Genomic DNA, 19945 nt, shown 5'->3' on the forward strand with positions numbered 1-19945 from the left:
ACCAGTATTTAGTTTCACAAGATGTTGGATCTTGGCTCAATTAACCATCTTACTCCTCTCTATTGTGAAAAATTCACATTATTATTTATGTCCATTGCAGGCTACCATACATTGTGTCAGAGACTTGTCGACTTTGTAATTCCTACTGGCCACAGATAGAGCTTGATAAATCATAGATTACTCAATGCCACACAAATTAACAAAGTACAAAGATTTTTATATATATATATATATATATATATACACACACACATATATATATATATCATGTTATATATAACACCGTCTCATTTCTGATCTTGAGAACAGCAATACTGTCCACCAAAACTAAAGATTGAGTCTTACACATTGATAAACACTAGAAAGGCTGTTAAACCTCCAGTCTGTGGCCAATCCAGCATTATCAGCATCCGCTGCAGCCTGTTGACAAACGGCTGGATCAAACTGGCAGCACTCACAGGTAAAGGTTCAAAATCTTTAATCTGCACAGGCTGTGCACAGCAGTAGGGGGCGCACTACCAGCCCTGGTTTCTGCCTTACATGGGGTCGCTCTCATTTTCTCTCATTAACACTGGGAAAGCCACAGGCTGAAACGCTTCTGTTGACTGACTTCTGCTGTGCAGAATGTTACCTGTGACTGCTAACAGTTTGATCCCACTCTCCGTGCACTATTGGGCCGGCACCCAATGTTTTTTTCAGTCTGAGTTGAGCACACCATTTCTTCTGAAATGTGGACCAACAGCTACTAGCCCATGGTGTAAAATCAGAGTGCAAAAGACAACTAGGCAACAACCATTAGAATCACTATGATTAACTAATCATTTTAAAAGACACAATCATGGGGGACGCTTTCATGGACAACAAACCAATTAAAGTCTCTGAGTGATGGTGGATTTTGTGGAACTGATTAGATGATACAGTAGTTTACTGTACTGGAAAGTAAAATGGCCACAATTGAGGTTAGAATACACATGTATGTCATTATTGCATCTCAGAGTAGAGTAAAATATAAATGTGGCACAGTTTATTTGAATTTTGTTGAATATATATTTTGGGTCTTATTGTTTGATTTACTACAACTTACCTATTTGTGTAACAGTCAGAGTTATAAAAAGTAGTTTTCTTCTATTTTTGTCAGTTTAACAGTGCAAGTGTGTTTCTTTACGCAGATGATTCTACACGGTATCTTGCTGCTCGTTCATGCAACAAACTCAATCAAGTCCTGTCAAGTAAGCTGCACATGGTATCAGTATGTGCCATCACATATCCTGGGTGAAGTCTATTGTCTTGAATTTTAATTGAATGTTTTTTCTCATGCTATACAGCTCATGACATTTAATTTAGATAACAATAATAGGTTTCAGTGCCAGCTTGTGACTTAAGAGGTATTTTTTTTTTGTCATGGTATAAGTCCCCATTGTAAATGACACCTACCATATGGCCACACCACAATTTGGAGGTTTTGGGTTTGAGCCCCAGTGAAAGCTTGGACTTTGAAGAACTTCTGAAGTGAAGACTGAAAAGCTCTGACAGAAATGACTTAAGTTGTGAGACTCAGTGGCTCACAGAGTTTGACAGCTGCATGACAGTTTTGAGGTTGTGGGTTCGAGCCTCAGTCAGTTAAAAGTGGACACCCAGACGAAAGACTGAAAAAAGAAAACTTCTCAGAAGTGTGACTCAGTGGCTCAGAGAGTTGGATTATTGCCCAGCAGTTCCTGGCGGAGGCTATTTAAGTGGTGGGAGTATATAGGGAGAAGAGGACAAGGGTGAGTTAAGGGGAAAAGGTCGTTTCTCCAGAGTCTGGGCTCTGTCTGTCTGTGGTGGTGTCAGTCATGATTTGTGATGGAAGTGATGTCATCAGTGATGTCACTTGAGCAAGTGTGATGTCATCAGTCATTCTTCTTCTTCTGCTTTGGTGTTTTATGGCAGTTGGCATCCTTTATGTTGCATTACCGCCTCCTGGATTTATCCATCCACTGTTTCTCTACATTCTGTCCTTCTGGTCCTCTGGTGCCTCTTCTACGTCTTCCTCTTCTAATTTTCTCATTCTGAAAGGTGGTTTGTGCAGATTCTCCACCCTAGAAATTGAGTGCGCGTAGCCCACAAGATTTCTAGTTATCCAAAATCTAAGACCATATCTAGTCTAATCTCAACGTCACCATATTTACCATATATGTAAATACATTTACCATATTACCATATCCAACATTTAAGACCTATCTGGTTGGGTTTAGGCAAGTAAAATAATGGTTGGGCTTAGGCAACAAAAGCAACTTTTATTTGGGTTTAGGTAGAGCTGGACGATATTGTTGAAATCAAGATAATCATGATAATCATAAAGATTTTTCTCAATATCGATATGTATCATGATATTGTTCACGTTAATCAAATTAATGTTCATCTCTTTGAAATATTCAAATAATATTCCTACCATGCCTCATTTTATCTGAGTTATTTATTTATTAGTCAAATTTGCTTGTCATCATCAATTCAGACAGCAGAAATGTGTCACGATATTAAAATGTCTTTATACATCATGATATGATTCCACTGAAAGACAATAAACAATAATTGCCCAGCCCTAGGTTTAGGTAAATAAAACAACAGTTAGGTTTAGGCAATAAAAGCAACTTGGTTGGGATTAGGGTTACGGTTCTGGTCAGGATTTGAACCAGGTCTCGAACGGGTCCACCATTCCCCACCCCTTCTCCCTAGTGCGACAGACTGACAGTACTTAAACCTCAGAATGTTATTACATTCAAGAAGGCCGGGCCTCACCGTGATACTGTGTATATCATCTTCATCATTTCATCTAAAACAGAGGTTTCAGTCTGTAAAAGTGAACTTTTATCATGACTTTACTATACTTTGAGAAGTGCCATGAACTTTACAAATCTTGTAGTCGTTGCTCATGTGATCGTGACATTCATATCTTGTAGTATGCATTTTTTGAACATTTGGACGAGAAGAGCTGCAGCGAGCCTGCTATGCTGGCTGCGTCATCACTGGACAGGCGACCTGTCAGTCACGTCCCAAAACATAGTCTGCTTTATCATCTATTTTAATTGAAATGGGACCATATTGAACATCATGCTGTGTTGAAGAAGACTTGAAACTGGCGAGTGAGACCATAAACTCATTAGGAAAGTGTTTACTGGGGCCATAAATCAAGTGAGAACTGCAGTCATTTCCCCGACTTCCATACAATCTGACTTGTTTTTGCAGCCAGTGGAGTCGCCCCCTGCAGGCCTTTCATAAAAATCCAGGTTTAAGGCACTTCCGCATTGGCTTAATTTTTTCTGAACTGGAAGTTGCCCCTTGGCTATAGTCTAAAACATTACTTGATCAATCCATTGATAAAGTTAGTGCAAATCATTTGGGCGTCCATTGTCTTTCAGATACTGAGGCTGCAGAGGTGCTGTACACTACTGTAGTTTGGTCCACCACAGTAAACACTCTGGCTGGAGCGTTGTGTTCTGGCTGTACTAACCCTGCCTAAAGCCATCAATTAATTAGGACCTCCTGCTCAGCGGTGCTATTACTCAGCTGCAGTGGAAGAAGTGTGGAAAGTGCTGGCTGAAAAAACAGAAATTTCAAAACACGTCCTGGCGCTCCCCTCACCTTGGCTATTGATTTATTGTCTCTTTTCCACTTAGCAAGCATCACCATCCTCCTGCATAAACATCAGAAAAACCCAGAGGACTCATCCTCCGGACAGAATCAATAACAGCAGGAGTCGTATTCACATTATAAACAACAGGTCCTGCATACTCATGCCACCAGGAAGGCTGCTTATCAATCCACGAGCCATGAGAGAGGGAGAGAGACTGTAAGAAAGACACAGAGAGAGAGAGAGAGAGACTGTAAGAAAAAAGATGGAGAAGTGAGCTGCAGACAGAATTACCTCTAGCCAGCATAATAACATCTCAATACCCACAGCTGCGGTTTGACTTAACCACTGTGCTTTCTCAGAACAGCTGATTCAAACCGCTGAGATGAATGATGGGGGAAAAGTACATGGAGTCACAAGTGATTAATCGATATATCCCGATCCACTTGAGGTGCAATGCATGAATGCCCCCCGCCGCTTCCTGAAAAAGTGAGTGAAAAACATCAACAACAACAAAAAAATCGGATTCCCAAAAACAACCACTAATCGCTGCTTGACATTTGAGGCCCTCGACACTAGAAAGGCCAGTGGCTTTCAGGGTCAAAGGAAAGGTCAGCACACCATCAGTTGAAGGGCGGTAAATTGAATTATTACAATCAAATTATTTGTACAGAAAATCTGTCCAGGAAAAGTCATGGAGGGGCATTTTGTGAATGGAGATATTTCGCTTTGAAAAATGTAATCAGCCACCCGTCCACGACTTGGCCTTTCTAATGTTAATGAACATCCAATAATCAATGAAATGAGAAGACCTTGGAGCAGTATGGTCACATCACATTTGTAAACACTTGTCCAACATTTTGTATGCCTCAAAATGAAATGAATGATATGAATATCATAGTCCACAACTTTTTCAGATAGCCTAAATAAATGTGCGTTTTAATGTCAGAGTCAGGGCTTGAAATAATAATTGTTAAGTTAATATCAGGGTAAGAAAAAGTCTGCAATGGAAATAAGCCTTTTGACTGATTGACTGACTTTATTCATGGGTATAGAGACAATAAAAGATCCAAGCATGTAAAAGTGTAAACACTTAATTCCAATTTATGCATGGGCTCTATCGTTGCATCAGCCTATAAACTGCGCCAATCGCCCAGCGCAGCGCAGATTAATGGGCGTGGACCAGCCCACTCCATATTTTGGTATCGGCGCTACACGCAGCCTTAAGCATTACAACCACGCCTTTTAAGCGTAAAATTATGCACAGTCTGCTCATTGGAGAAGTCCATCGGGAACCAACACAGCCCTTCATGCAGAGAGAGAGAAACAGCTGCTCATCCCGCTGAGCTGTTCCTCAGTGTGGGTGGGTGTTAACATCTGATTTCTCCAAGTTTTCATACTGTTGTGTCAATAAACTCAATTAAGAGGCATATTGCATATAGCTGGCATTACACTTTTTTGTAGGCTATTATATTTTATTTCATATATCATACATGTACATTGTCAAATACTTTATTTTAGTTTAGTTTGAACTACTTTTTCTGCGTAGCTTGTAGTTTCCTAAACTACATTTCTCCCAGGGTAGCTTTGCTGTAGTTTCAACTACTTCAATGGTGAAGTAGTTGGTAGCTTCCTAAGCTATGCTTTCAAAGTAGCTTCCCCAACGCTGGTTTAATGGGTACTGAATCATTACTTAATTATTACCTGGTCATTAGTTACTCTTATACTGAGTAGTTAATGAATACCGAATCATTACTTATTTATTACTTGACCATTAGTTACTTTTTTGTGTACCCTATTGTAAAGTGGTACATCATACTCAGTAGTTTATGAGTACTGAATCATCACTTAATTATTACCTATTAGTTAGTCTTTTTGTGTACCTTATTGTAAAGTGGTACAGCATACTCAGTAGTTTATGAGTACTGAATCATTACTTAATTATTAGCTGTCCATTTGTTAGTGAAAGATTACATCAATAAACACTCATTACAGGTGAGATTTGAACCCTCAGCCGCAAGATTGTTAAATTGTAAATCTGGTTCTCTACCATCTGAGCTAAGCAGCCTGTTAGTTGATAGAGCCATACTATGCATCTGTAGAGCCGGAGATTAAGTATTATGTTCTATCCACATACTACTTTCTGTTCAAGTACTTATAGTTTCAAAGGTATATTCCATCCAAATACTACTTCATGTCCAAGTACTTAGGTATGTTTCAGCCAAATACTACTTCTGTCTAAGTACTTGTGTTCTAAACAGTGTTGGGCAAGTTACTGAAAATTGTAATTAGTTACAGTTACTAGTTACTTCTCTCAAAAAGTAATTTAATACCTCTAAAGTTACTAGTTACTTCAAAGTAATTTGTTACTAGGGAAAGAAACTTTTGCATTACTTTTAAAACTCCGCTTCGATTGGTATTAATGCACACATTATAGTGTTGCTGTGCCACAGTGTGGCATTGAACATTCACTTATTGGGGAGGCTTATAGCCTATCAAGGTCCTTAGCCTCTGGGGCTCTGGCTGCAGCTCTCTCCCCGGACTAGGTCTGAGGATCAGAAACAGGATAATCCTCTGAAGTTGTCCGTTATTTTCATGTCCTAAAGTAACTAGTAACTGGCCCAGTTACTATTTTAGTAACTATAACTGAGTTACTAAATTTGAAAAGTAATTAGTTAGATTACTAGTTACTGCAAGAAGTAGCTAAGTTACAGTAACTAGTTACTTAGTAACTAGTTACTCCCAACACTGGTTTTAAAGCACAGGATATACCTTCAAAACTATAAGTACTTGGACAGAAAGTAGTATTTGGGTGGAATATACCTTAAGTATATGATGTTTCACTTTATATTAGGGTACACACAAAGAGTAACTAATGGACAGGTAATGATTAAGTACTCATAAACTACTCAGTATGATGCACCACTTTACAATAGGGTACACAAAAAGAGTAACTAATGGACAGGTAATAATTAAGTAATGAGTAACTAACAATTAACTACTTTACTCAAACTGACCATTGACTAACCATTAACTAATGAGTAATTACTCTACTAAGGAACTAACAACTAATCATGAACTAATGATTAACTACTATACTCACAATGTGACCTTAACTAATGATTAACTACTCTACTCATGGAACTGACGACTAATCAGTAACTAATGATTAACTAGCCTACTATATTCACGAGCTGACATTTAGTAAGCATTAAGTAATGATTAACTACTCTACTCAGGAACTTAGATACTAATAATTAACTCATTCTCTGCCAAAGACGTACCCGGACGTACTTTTAACAATGGCGTTCTGTGCCAAAGACGTACTCGGACGTACTTTCATGTTTTGGCTGTTTACATTACATCAGACACTTTCCCAGCCTGTGACATTGTTTCAAGTCAAACTGATAAAAGGAACCCGCTAGTTTAGTATTTATGGGTGGAGCCTGTGGTCGAAACAGAGTCCGATCGAGAGTTCTCGGCTGGCGACGATGGCGAGGAAGACGCCAGCGTTTTTGTTATTGCTCCACGACGGAGCGCCATGGCGACGAAGGCTCCCCTTCACAGCGTTCTGGTCTGACACAGATGAATCGGAGGAGGAGAAATGAGTGCCACTTGGAGAGAGCGATGACGATGGTAAAAAGTAGCCTATTTTTTGTATCGCGTTTGAGATGAAATGATCACACACACAACATTCGAGTATAATTGTCACGCATTGTTTATAACTTATGCCGCCGGCATGACTCGCTTCATGTTTCCTCTTGCCTGCTCGGAGGGGAATCACATGGATACGTCAAACGCGTCAAACCGCGTCACACACCCGTCCCCAGCAACCAAGGCGAAACATGTGTCACATAAACATTTCAAAGTTTACAGCACTAACGTAGCTATTGTGTGATCTTCTGTGCTAACGTTAGTTATGAGAGGTAACGTGACAGCAGGTAACGTTACAGCACTCGTTATTCCTGTGTGTGTGTGTGTGTGTGTGTGTGTGTGTGTGTGTGTGTGTGTGTGTGTGTGTGTGTGTGTGAGAGAGAGAGAGAGAGAGAGTGTGTGTGAGTGTGACCACATAAGGGTTCGTTCCATTTGTTTATGCTTTTATCAAGCTAAGCTAAAAATCCACATGGCAACTGTAAAATACATTCTCTTATTTTTTATTTTTTATTTATTTATTTGGGAAAACAAATACTGTATATGTCTGATGTGTCACTGAGGCAAAAAATAAAAGGCTCAAAAGAGAGTTCTGCTTGAAACGGTGTCCTTCACTAAAAACCTATTTTTCTCATATTTCTGTCCAAAGGAGGGCATTTTTAGTGAAAACAAGCTAACTTCCACTGCTTGTAACTAAACAAGGAAACATGGGAGAGTTTCAGTTTTTTACAAGGGGTAAGAAGAGAGTCTCTGCTTTATTGTGAGATATGTTGTGTAATTTTATTCCTAGCACAGAATATTCTGTGGGTCCTGGAAGATCAGGAAATATGCTCAAAATCCTGGCACTGGGAGCACACAGACCGAAATGACCCTGGCAGAGAATGAGTTAACTTATGACTACCTACTCATTAACTATGATTAACTAGTGATTGACTGACAAATTATTAATTAACTACTCATTAACTAACTATTAGTTAATGATTAGTTTACTAGTAACTACTACATTATTTGTGTACGTTATTGTAAAATGTTACCCTTATGGTTACTATCACTGCCACTAGAGGGATCATCATTCATTTGCCCGTGTATGACAAGCAACCTGATATTGTTCACTTTATTCATAGCCGAAGCACCAAAGGTTCATAAACAACTTATCCCCAATCAGATTTTAATGGGTCAGAGTATGGCCGGCAGCCGGGTTCCACGTGTATAAATAGCCATCTCTACTGTGTCTCAGATGTATTGCATCATGAGGGGGGAGCCTATAAGGACAGGGCAGACTGTTCCCTCCCCATTACCACAGCACAGCCTGTGGGTGGGAAATGAGAGAGGTGGTCTGGAACAGAGGTGCTGGTTTACCTTGTTTGTTCTGATAGCAGATACGCATGGCTGGAGGGACTGTACACATAGAGTGGGCACATCTGACCTATTAGTCACAGGCTGGCCACCTCCACGGACCATTACACGTGATGGATATACCCTAGCCTGCCGTAAGCGCGTGCCAGCCAACCCGGGTGGTAGAATCCTCTCTGTAAACCCAATCGCCTATGCACAATCACTAAAAAATGTTTGGATTCCAAAAATAGTAGGTTTTATCCATCCGTTCCACAATGCCAAATTGGCTTTTTGCAGCCCGGTCCGATCTGGAAGACTTGTAGGGTGGCTTGATTGGGGAGATTGCCCGAAGCATTTTGGCTGATTGTAGTCGGAGCAGCCTGCCTCTCTGTGCCACTGACACTGTTGTCATGTCCAGGCTGCAGCTATAATCACGCTGTTGGTTTAAATCTCCACGTCGGACACGCGAGGCCCTGCCAGCTGACAGGGAGGCAAAAACCTGCAGCGGCAGCAGATGTTGAGGACATGAGAAGTGAGCTTTTACTGTGGAGAATCTCTTTTATTTGTGCCCTGCAGCATACTAGGAGGCACCACCAGAGATCCTGACTCCTCCCCCTGTGAGATGAATGAGATGAGGACTGACGCTCAGAGGAAGTTCAATCGAGTTCCCCAGCCTGGCCAGAACAGGAAGTATGGATACTAGACAATCATGCATCCTGTCCAGGACTGCTCAAGTTCATAGTATCTGGTGCACGTATCTCTAATTGTGGGCTTAGCTGAACAGACCAAACTCTGTATTACACTTCTGATCTTTTAAGATCAGTCACTGTCACTCATCCACAAGAGTCTCAGCTTTCCAGTCATACCCAATTTATGTAATTTCAATACTGTTTAGGGAACCCATATGCAGAAATATTCAAATAGAATAGGCGAAAATAACACATACTTAGGCTACAGTAATGAAACACAGTCATGTTGGCTGTGGATGTGTCTTGCAAAAAGGGCACGTATCGGTCAGAGCGCAAAAGGGCAGGAGGTTGAGCACCATCTGGGGTCTATCTGTGCACGTCCTTTACACTTGGCAGGTGTGTTGCTGCATGGGGACCTAAGTGCAGTGTCGAATTTGGTGCAATTTGGACACGGCATTCAATTGGAACCAATCAGAACACGGCTTTGCACCATTGGTTATGACATCATTGTGACATCACAATCCGATTATGGAGCTGCAGCCCAGGGCATAAATGGCCCGAGTGAGTGCTGAATGAGAGAGTGCAGGTTACCCAGTGTGTAAGTTAACGGGCATTACTAGTACAGTGTAGGGCTGTGAATCTTCACTGGCCTCACGATTTGATTCGATTACGATTAATCTGTCAACGATTCGATTCGATTCCACGATGCATCACGATGCATCTCGATACAGCTCAAAGTTTTGCTACTGCACATGGCTACTTTTTCATCAATTAATACAAGCAGTCAGATAAATATCAAGCCTCTTTTTTACTTAGAAAGTGCTTTAAAATCTAAATAGGCATAAACATAAACGATTCAACGATTAATCTGTCAACGATTCGATTTGATTCACACGTCCGCATCGCGATGCATCGATTATACGATTAATTTTGACACCGGTGGTTCTCAAAGTGGACTCCAGGGACCCCCAGGGGTCCTTGACAGGGTTCCAGGGGGTCCTCAACAATAATTTATCTTCATTATAATTCCATCCATAAGTAACACAATGACAGGATACTGTTTGGTGGGTTTCATACACATTTTGTAATAAAACATCTAAAAGCGAAATCTTATCAAGTGGGGTCCATGGTCTAATTTTCTGTCAGTATATATATATATATATATATATATATATATATATATATATAGGCTATATATAAAATTATTTATTTATTTTTAGAACCACTGCACTAGAATATTACATTTATTTTGTATAGCCAGAGAGAGAGAGAGAGAGAGAGAGAAAGCGAGAGAAAGCCTTGACCAATCTATGGTCAAGGTGCTCTTGAAAATGCAAGTGCTGATAATATTAATTAGCTCAAGCTAATTGCATGTGCCCTACATGTACAGTAAATAGAACATTTTGCTAATTGGTGGCTTCTGTAGGTCTGCAGCATAGTGGAAACCCTTTTGACTGCATTCCATTGATTGCTTTCTCTAGGTGTGTGTGTGTGTGTGTGTGTGTGTGTGTGTGTGTGTGTGTGTGTGTGTATGTGTGTGTGTGTGTGTTACTGCCACCCAGAAAATGATGTGTCCTACCAGCAGTAGCCCTTTATTATTTTAAAGAAAGAGTATCTATATCAGTCAGATTGCAGTGGTAGAAATAACCACGTTATTTTTCTCTGCCTGGATAGTGAGTTAATGTCTAAAGAGCAACTCAGATCCATGCAATTCTGATTAAAAAAAAACTCTTTCCACTGAAAATGGGACTTGTAAATCGAGTTTTGTGAATGTTTCCAATGACTCTGTGTGCATGATTTGATTTATCATCCAGACACTGAGAGCCACTGTGATGGTGAATCAACAAAATGATGGCACAGGGCCAAGAGTGGATAAATGTGAGTTAGCCTGACAAAAGTGCCTAATACATCATCAGTCCATTACCTTATTACCTGCATTGCATGGTAATACAATATACTTTACAGTCTACTGTGAGAAAAAATAGACTTTTCTTTCCTCTGGCTCAGACCTTGATAAAAAATTGTGCATCTCAAGATGGCTGAACTTTGCTGTAAATCCACTCTTTTCTCTTTGTGTTTCTGAGAGGCTCCATGGCTGAACAGACCTGTGGAAAAAGGGCAGAGGTCAGAAGAGGGAAGAGGGTCTCTGAGTTACTAAAAGCTTCTAGCTATATGTTTACTTTTCACCATGGATGTTGTATTGTACAGGGGAGAAAGAGCACACACAATATGAAAAAGCAGAAGAATCAAAGAGTGGGGGTGGGATCTGAAAAAAAGAAAAAATCATATTGCTATATAGAGCTTCTATACCCAACACAGATAAAAATGATATGCAAGACCTTACTGATGATCACAGTAACCCAACGATGAATCAGCTCAGTTCCCCAGCTGATGCACAGGCGTCTAGTTATTAAGTGGGGGCAGATAGAGCAGGGGGGGGAAACAGTCTCATCCTTCCCCATCTGCTGGAGGTCAAAGGAACTCCTTCCCAAGAAGATGATTTTCTATTAGACTTTACCCTTCTGCTCTCTAATTAATCATAATGAGAGCTAATTCACTGCTCCACGTTGGCACAGTTAAGCTCATGTTAAAAAGCCCAACTTGACGCCATAAAAACATCCCAGCACGCCGCGGAGACTGTTCATGAGGCATAAAGGGATGGTGCAGTCGATGCAGCAACAGTACCACAACAATCCAGGCATGTGGTGGCAAACAGACCTTCTAGGCTCATTTGGATAAATGGCACCAGCTTATCATCTCACTGTGTGCACCATATGGGCCATCGCATCCTCTTTCTGCTTTCCACTCGGGAAGAGAAGAGAAAAAGAGATGAATCATCTTTCAAAGGGCTGGGCTGGCACTAGTTGTATTCGACTTGCTACAGTACTTTACTTTTACTATCTGGTTCAGGGGGATCAAGGATCTGGATTTGAATCTAACCCTTTGGGCTGGCTTACTTTGAAATATGATATGACTCACATGAAAAAAAGGCTGTGAGGGACATGAATAAATCAAAACGGAGTAATTCTTTTCTGCACATTTCCCCAGTGGATGTAAATAACTAATCAACAGGCCAGGAAATGGCATTTGCAGCCAAGGCAGATGCTCCTCCACAATGGTAGATTTTAATCACCCAAAAGCAATAATGCCGACAGTTTACACTGAGCCTGTAACTGCTTTATAGTTTCCACACAGTGGAATATGCTGGATTACTAGGATCCAGTACACTCTTTTGCCTAATGCATGCATGCATAGAGAATTGCAGAATATCAACATTAGCCCACATTGTTCTCATACTGTTGAGCCTTGCCATGGTTACTGTATCACTCTCATTTTGACACTAAACCTAGTGGTACGTTTGAAGGTGGGTTATGGTCGTTTCAAAGGGGAAAGTAGAATGAATAAAGACAATAAATAAATGAACACTGAGCTGCCTATTCAGTGTAGGGGCCAGAATACTAACCTTAAGCTTCCAGGTGATTCGAACTGCCATGATTCCACCATATTTTATATGCATTAATGAATTTTTGATATTCTGGATACATGCTTCAGTGGCTTGGACACATTGCTTCATGACGTTCAGTGTTATTAGAGAGTTATTTTAGAGAGAGTAGAGCGTGTAAGCGTGCTCTGTGGTGAACGCACTTTCCCTCAATCTGCCTCATCTAGACTTCTCAGAATTACTTTTGACAACCTGCTGAGAATTTGCCTGGACTTGTATGGATTTCCTCCCAGCCTAGTATGTGCCAGAGCAACAACAGCCTAGTATGTGCCAGAGCAACAACAGCCTAGTATGTGCCAGAGCAACAACAGCCTAGTATGTGCCAGAGCAACAACAACCTAGTATGTGCAAGAGCAACAACCAGCCTAGTATGTGCAAGAGCAACAACCAGCCTAGTATGTGCGAGAGCAACAACAGCCTAGTATGTGCAAGAGCAACAACCAGCCTAGTATGTGCGAGAGCAACAACCAGCCTATTATGTGCCAGAGCAACAACCAGCCTAGTATGTGCGAGAGCAACAACCAGCCTAGTATGTGCAAGAGCAACAACCAGCCTAGTATGTGCGAGAGCAACAACAGCCTAGTATGTGCAAGAGCAACAACCAGCCTAGTATGTGCGAGAGCAACAACCAGCCTAGTATGTGCCAGAGCAACAACCAGCCTAGTATGTGCGAGAGCAACAACCAGCCTAGTATGTGCAAGAGCAACAACCAGCCTAGTATGTGCGAGAGCAACAACCAGCCTAGTATGTGCCAGAGCAACAACCAGCCTAGTATGTGCGAGAGCAACAACCAGCCTAGTATGTGCCAGAGCAACAACAGCCTAGTATGTGCCAGAGCAACAACCAGCCTAGTATGTGCCAGAGCAACAACCAGCCTAGTATGTGCCAGAGCAACAACAGCCTAGTATGTGCCAGAGCAACAACAACCTAGCATGTGCCAGAGCAACAACAGCCTAGTATGTGCCAGAGCAACAACCAGCCTAGTATGTGCAAGAGCAACAACCAGCCTAGTATGTGCGAGAGCAACAACCAGCCTAGTATGTGCCAGAGCAACAACCAGCCTAGTATGTGCCAGAGCAACAACCAGCCTAGTATGTGCCAGAGCAACAACAACCTAGTATGTGCGAGAGCAACAACCAGCCTAGTATGTGCCAGAGCAACAACAGCCTAGTATGTGCGAGAGCAACAACAGCCTAGTATGTGCCAGAGCAACAACAGCCTAGTATGTGCCAGAGCAACAACAGCCTAGTATGTGCCAGAGCAACAACAGCCTAGTATGTGCCAGAGCAACAACCAGCCTAGTATGTGCGAGAGCAACAACAGCCTATGTGCGAGAGCAACAACCAGCCTAGTATGTGCCAGAGCAACAACAGCCTAGTATGTGCCAGAGCAACAACCAGCCTAGTATGTGCCAGAGCAACAACCAGCCTAGTATGTGCCAGAGCAACAACAGCCTAGTATGTGCGAGAGCAACAACAGCCTAGTATGTGCCAGAGCAACAACAGCCTAGTATGTGCGAGAGCAACAACCAGCCTAGTATGTGCCAGAGCAACAACAGCCTAGTATGCGCCAGAGCAACAACCAGCCTAGTATGTGCCAGAGCAACAACCAGCCTAGTATGTGCCAGAGCAACAACAGCCTAGTATGTGCGAGAGCAACAACAGCCTAGTATGTGCCAGAGCAACAACAGCCTAGTATGTGCGAGAGCAACAACCAGCCTAGTATGTGCCAGAGCAACAACAGCCTAGTATGTGCGAGAGCAACAACAGCCTAGTATGTGCAAGAGCAACAATGACCCAGCCTAGTATGTGCAAGAGCAACAATGACCCAGCCTAGTATGTGCCAGAGCAACAACCAGCCTAGTATGTGCCAGAGCAACAATGACCCAGCCTAGTATGTGCGAGAGCAACAATGACCCAGCCTAGTATGTGCGAGAGCAACAATGACCCAGCCTAGTATGTGCGAGAGCAACAATGACCCAGCCTAGTATGTGCGAGAGCAACAATGACCCAGCCTAGTATGTGCGAGAGCAACAATGACCCAGCCTAGTATGTGCGAGAGCAACAATGACCCAGCCTAGTATGTGCCAGAGCAACAATGACCCAGCCTAGTATGTGCGAGAGCAACAATGACCCAGCCTAGTATGTGCGAGAGCAACAATGACCCAGCCTAGTATGTGCCAGAGCAACAATGACCCAGCCTAGTATGTGCCAGAGCAACAATGACCCAGCCTAGTATGTGCCAGAGCAACAACCAGCCTAGTATGTGCCAGAGCAACAATGACCCAGCCTAGTATGTGCGAGAGCAACAATGACCCAGCCTAGTATGTGCGAGAGCAACAATGATAGCGATGACAATTGGCAAGAGAGTGAGTGAGTGCACGAAAGTCACCAATAGACCCTTTTCATGGGGGCCATTTTGTGTTGAAAAGGCAGGGTAAACACAGGTGCAAGCAAAACACTAATGAGGGTTTCCAACTTCCATGATTAGAATTTAGAAACCCTCATTATAGTTTTGCTTGCACCTGTGTTTACCCTGCCTTTTTGCCACAAAACTACCCCCGTGAAAAGGGCCTATTAATCAAAACACACGCATGTCTTGCAGCTGGGTTGCATTATGGCCTACTGAGGCTACTGTCGATCGAAAATTACTCAGAAAAGTTTGTAGAAAAACGGACATCATTGTAGTGCAGGGTCTGAAACAAACAGGGGCTTGAGGCAAAAATGCCCCCGATAGTATCCATTTATGTATTTCAACCTGTCAACACCGCCCCCCCTTCTGGAAGAGTTGTCAACCATCTGAATGAATGCCACAACTGCCCCCTGTGGGCCACCGTAGCATGATTCTGAGAAGCTATTATTGGCCAATTGTTTCTATGCATTCTGGGCATGAAGAATGGGGCGCTTCTGGATCAGAAGACAATGGAGCATGCAGCCTGAAGCAGTCAAACATGTTGGCAACTGCCAACCCCACACAAACCACTGCTTTGGCAAAATAAATTACAAAATAAAAGAACCAATAGCCTGGAAGTGGTGGTAGAAGGTGGACTGGTTGGGGACGGAGAGGGAGAAACGGCACCAGTCTTGTTGCCAAGAAGTAAAAACAAATCTTAGTGGTACGAATTGATTTACCATTATGGAATCCAAATCTTTCCTATAAAATTGCCTTCAAAAAGGACCAAAAAATAACAAATGATAACCAAAAAACAAAAGGAGTTGCAATGAATCCAAAAGAGTGCCACTTAAGACTGAGGCCACCAACCAGACACGCTGAACGCTCTCTGACAGAGGCAGATGGTATTGCATTTTTAAATCGTTAATCCTCTGTAAAAAATGACATTATCGTCGCATGGTTCCAATTCTAATCCGGCTAATGAGATATTGTTGCTCATGAATTGTGAGTCACAATCCCATTCTCGGGATAAAACTCACAGATCTCCCATTTCCTGCCGTGTGCTAAAGGGAAGTGTACTGTTCCCGCCGTGTGCTAAAGGGAAGTGTACTGTGTATACGGGGATTACCAGTTCATTCTAGTGATTAAAGGCTCTTGTGGGGAATATTATCTGTGGCACGTTGAGGGATTGAGAGTGCCGCTGTGCGTCTCTTGGAACGTGATATCACTTGGATACTGTATAAGAAGACAGGTGAAGGGGCTTGTTTGAACGTGCTCCTCAAGACCTGGAATGGAGATATCAGGTCTGTGGCTCCAGGGATAGACTTCATAATGCTCTCCAAAGATAATAAGCACCTTTTGTTAACTCCCTCCGCCGTCTCTGGCAATTTCCCTGCTCTTTCAGCATGCATGGCTGCCTGCACTCCAGCTAAACCCTTACTGACCATGACGCATGTTTGGCAGGAGGCGTGAGAGGTCACTTGCTTGAGGGAGGAGAAGAATTTTAACTGTTAAAGTCACAGGGTCAAACATTTACTGGGAGCCATGCTTCCACATGACTGGATTTCTTAGCTAATGAGTCCATTGAGATTTGTAACTGTCTTACGTCTTACAATGGAACCGTACATCTGTGTATTTTTAAAACCATTAGGATTATGCACATTTTTGCATGTTAATATGAGCCGAGATAAGCATTACAAATTGTATTGATAAGAGGGAAGCAGCTCCAGAGAGATGGAAGGTTGCTAGCTTATTTATAGCTGGGAGCCCGGGGGGTTTGAATGCCTTGCAGAGGGCATTTCAACTGTAGTGGGTGATCCACAGTGTACTTCACATTCACTTCCCCCACCCGGATTGATCTGAGGATTCAAATTAGTGACCCTGGAGACAATTCTCCTCAAACCTGCAAACTACTGCTACAATATTAAAAGGTCCCATTCCGTGCAAAAGCTGTTTTTACTTGTAAATGCATATATACTGCTGTCATCCCTCCCTGTAATGAATGGTCACAACCAGTGGCGTGCCTGACCAAGTTCGTGCCCTAGGCAAGATTTTTGCTGGTGCCTCCCCCCTCCCCCAAAGAAAATATAATGAAAAATATAGCCGCAAGCGGCGATGCGGGGTCCAAGCTTCCGGTGACTTGGGGGGTATATGTCAGATAGTGCACATTTATTCAGACTTGGTATATGCACAAGTAAACAAAGTTTGGTTGAGATCCGGTGACCTGACGGTTTCCAAGCAGTACTAGTAGTAGTAGTAGTAGCAGTAGTAGTAATAGTGTTGGTAGTAGTGGGAGTGGTAGCAGTAGTAGCAGCAGAAGTACTAAGAATAGTAAATGGTAAATGGTAAATGGACTGCATTTATATAGCGCTTTTATCCAAAGCACTTTACAATGTGCCTACATTCACCCATCGAAGGCGGCCAGCTGCCACGCAGGGTGCTGGCACAGCCATCGGGAGCAATTTGGGGTTCAGTGTCTTGCCCAAGGACACTTCGACGTGCGGACTGGAGGAGCCGGGGAACGAACCACCAACCTTCAAATTAGTGGACAACCCACTCTACCTCCTGAGCCACAGCCGCCACTAGTAGCCAATAGTAGTAGTAGTAGTAGCAGCAGCAGCAGTAGTAGTGGTGGTTGGCTGTTATAGCGCCACCATCTGGTAGATTGGTGTAATTTTTTCCTCTGAGTAGTGGGTGATGTCTTGAAACTTGAAGTAGTACTTGGATAGAAAGCAGTTTTTGTGTACAATATCCCTTTAAGTATCTGGACAGAAAGTGGTATTTGGGTAGAACATACTGTCAATACGACAAGTACTTCTCTGGCTCTGCAGATACATATAATATGGTCTACAAAGTTAAATACAACAGTCTGGATAGCTCACTTGGTAAAGCACATGACTTATGCTAACTAAAGACCATTGCCGCTCAAAGTTCAAACCCCACGTGGGATGAAAAACTTTCAACTTCAGACAGGTAAGTCAGTAACAGTAATTAAAACCCCACATGCTGCCTCCTTATTTTGCGGTGTTTCATGAACTTTTTCAATATCTTGGAAATGTTAGCTGGAGTTGGCTGTGTTCAAGAACGTGTTTTGCAACAGGAGAGGTTAGTTCTTGTCTCATGATGGAGCTTTTGTGTTCTGAAATCAGAATTTTCAGTTGTCATTGTGTCTTTCCCACACACACATCAAACCAGAGGGCGTAGTGGCGTCCACTACAGAAGGTTGATGGGGTTTATCCCTGAAATTGCTTTTGGTGACTATAGCCAGCACCCTGCATGGCAGCTTGTCATGCAGTCCATTTACCATTAAGGACATTTTTGTATTACACACATAATGCACCACTTTACATTAAAAGTATGCCCTGAATGGAGGTGTTTGAACTAATTGGTGTGGGTTGTGCTGTTACAATGAGCACATGAGTGACAAGGATAATTCAGATTGAATTCTCTTTTTGGACCTTTCACATGTGAAGACACAATAATGTATTGGAATGTTTTTCCTCTCTCATCTGAAAGAAGGCTCCCAGCAAACACAATTACATCATGATGATGTTCTGATATCATCTTTCAGTGACGTCCAGGACTAGGCCAAATCACAGCCGATTTGGGGATCATTTAGACATCTACACAGGAATGTCAAGATGACGTCGAAATATGACATTACCATGAATAGGCATATTCAGTTATTCTGCTATGTACACAGTGTGTATTCAGCAGCGTTATACATAATTATATCCAGATTAACCTTTATTCTACATTTTCAAAAAATAAAACACTTACCTGGCCGTGGTTTGAACCCAGGACCTCCAGCTTTGGGGTCTGCTACTTTACCCCTACACCATCCTTCCACAGCAATGACGAGGCACGGATGTAACCTTATTATGGCATAAACTTGTTTTTATTCAAACGTGGGTGTCAAGTCTTTGTGGATCGGGCATTACTGTGTGACATCTAAACCAACTGTGTATTATGTTACAGCAGATGCAGAACCCCAAAACACATTAACCCCACCCAAAATGCTACATTCCAACTTCCAGTAGTAGTAGTAGTAGTAATAGTAGCAGAAGTAGTAATAGTAGTAGTAGTAGTGTTGGTAGTAGTGGGAGTGGTAGCAGTAGTAGCAGCAGTAGTTGTAATTGACCGGTTAATGAGTTGTGGGCAATTTAGTGTTGGCGTGTGTTTCATTAAAAGTTTCGAGATTTATCATTTCAAAACGGTTTCACGTATCCAAAACCCTTTAATAACCTTAGGTCGGGGTAGTCCATAGATGACCCAGAAAAAGTTTTGTGTGATTTGGCCAAACGGTCTAGGAGGAGCTCGCAAAAGTAGGTTTTTGATCAAATTCAAAATGGCGGAAAATCTACCACACAGAAATGGGCGTGGCCTAGTGGGTTAGATACATGATGCTCCAGGGAAACCAGTAGATGTGGAATTTTGATTCTACAGCTCGCAGTTCAGAAGTTATGGACCGACAAACGTGAAATTGGCTGTTATAGCGCCACCGTCTGGTGGATTGGTGTAATTTTTTTACTCTGAGTAGTGGGTGATGTCGTGAACCTGTGTGGAAAGTTTGGGTGATGGGGGGTGTATGGTTTCTGAGATCCACACACTTTTAGGGTAGGAAAAGAACAAAAGCAAATACACAAAAGTTTAGACATTTATCATTTCAAAACGGTTTCACGTATCCAAAATCCTTTAATAACTTTAGGTCGGGGTAGTCCATAGATGTCCCAGAAAAATGCCCGTGTGATTTGGCCAAACGGTCTA

The sequence above is a fragment of the Poromitra crassiceps genome (assembly GCF_964638095.1).
Source record: "Poromitra crassiceps genome assembly, chromosome: 6".
Classification (NCBI taxonomy): domain Eukaryota; kingdom Metazoa; phylum Chordata; class Actinopteri; order Beryciformes; family Melamphaidae; genus Poromitra; species Poromitra crassiceps.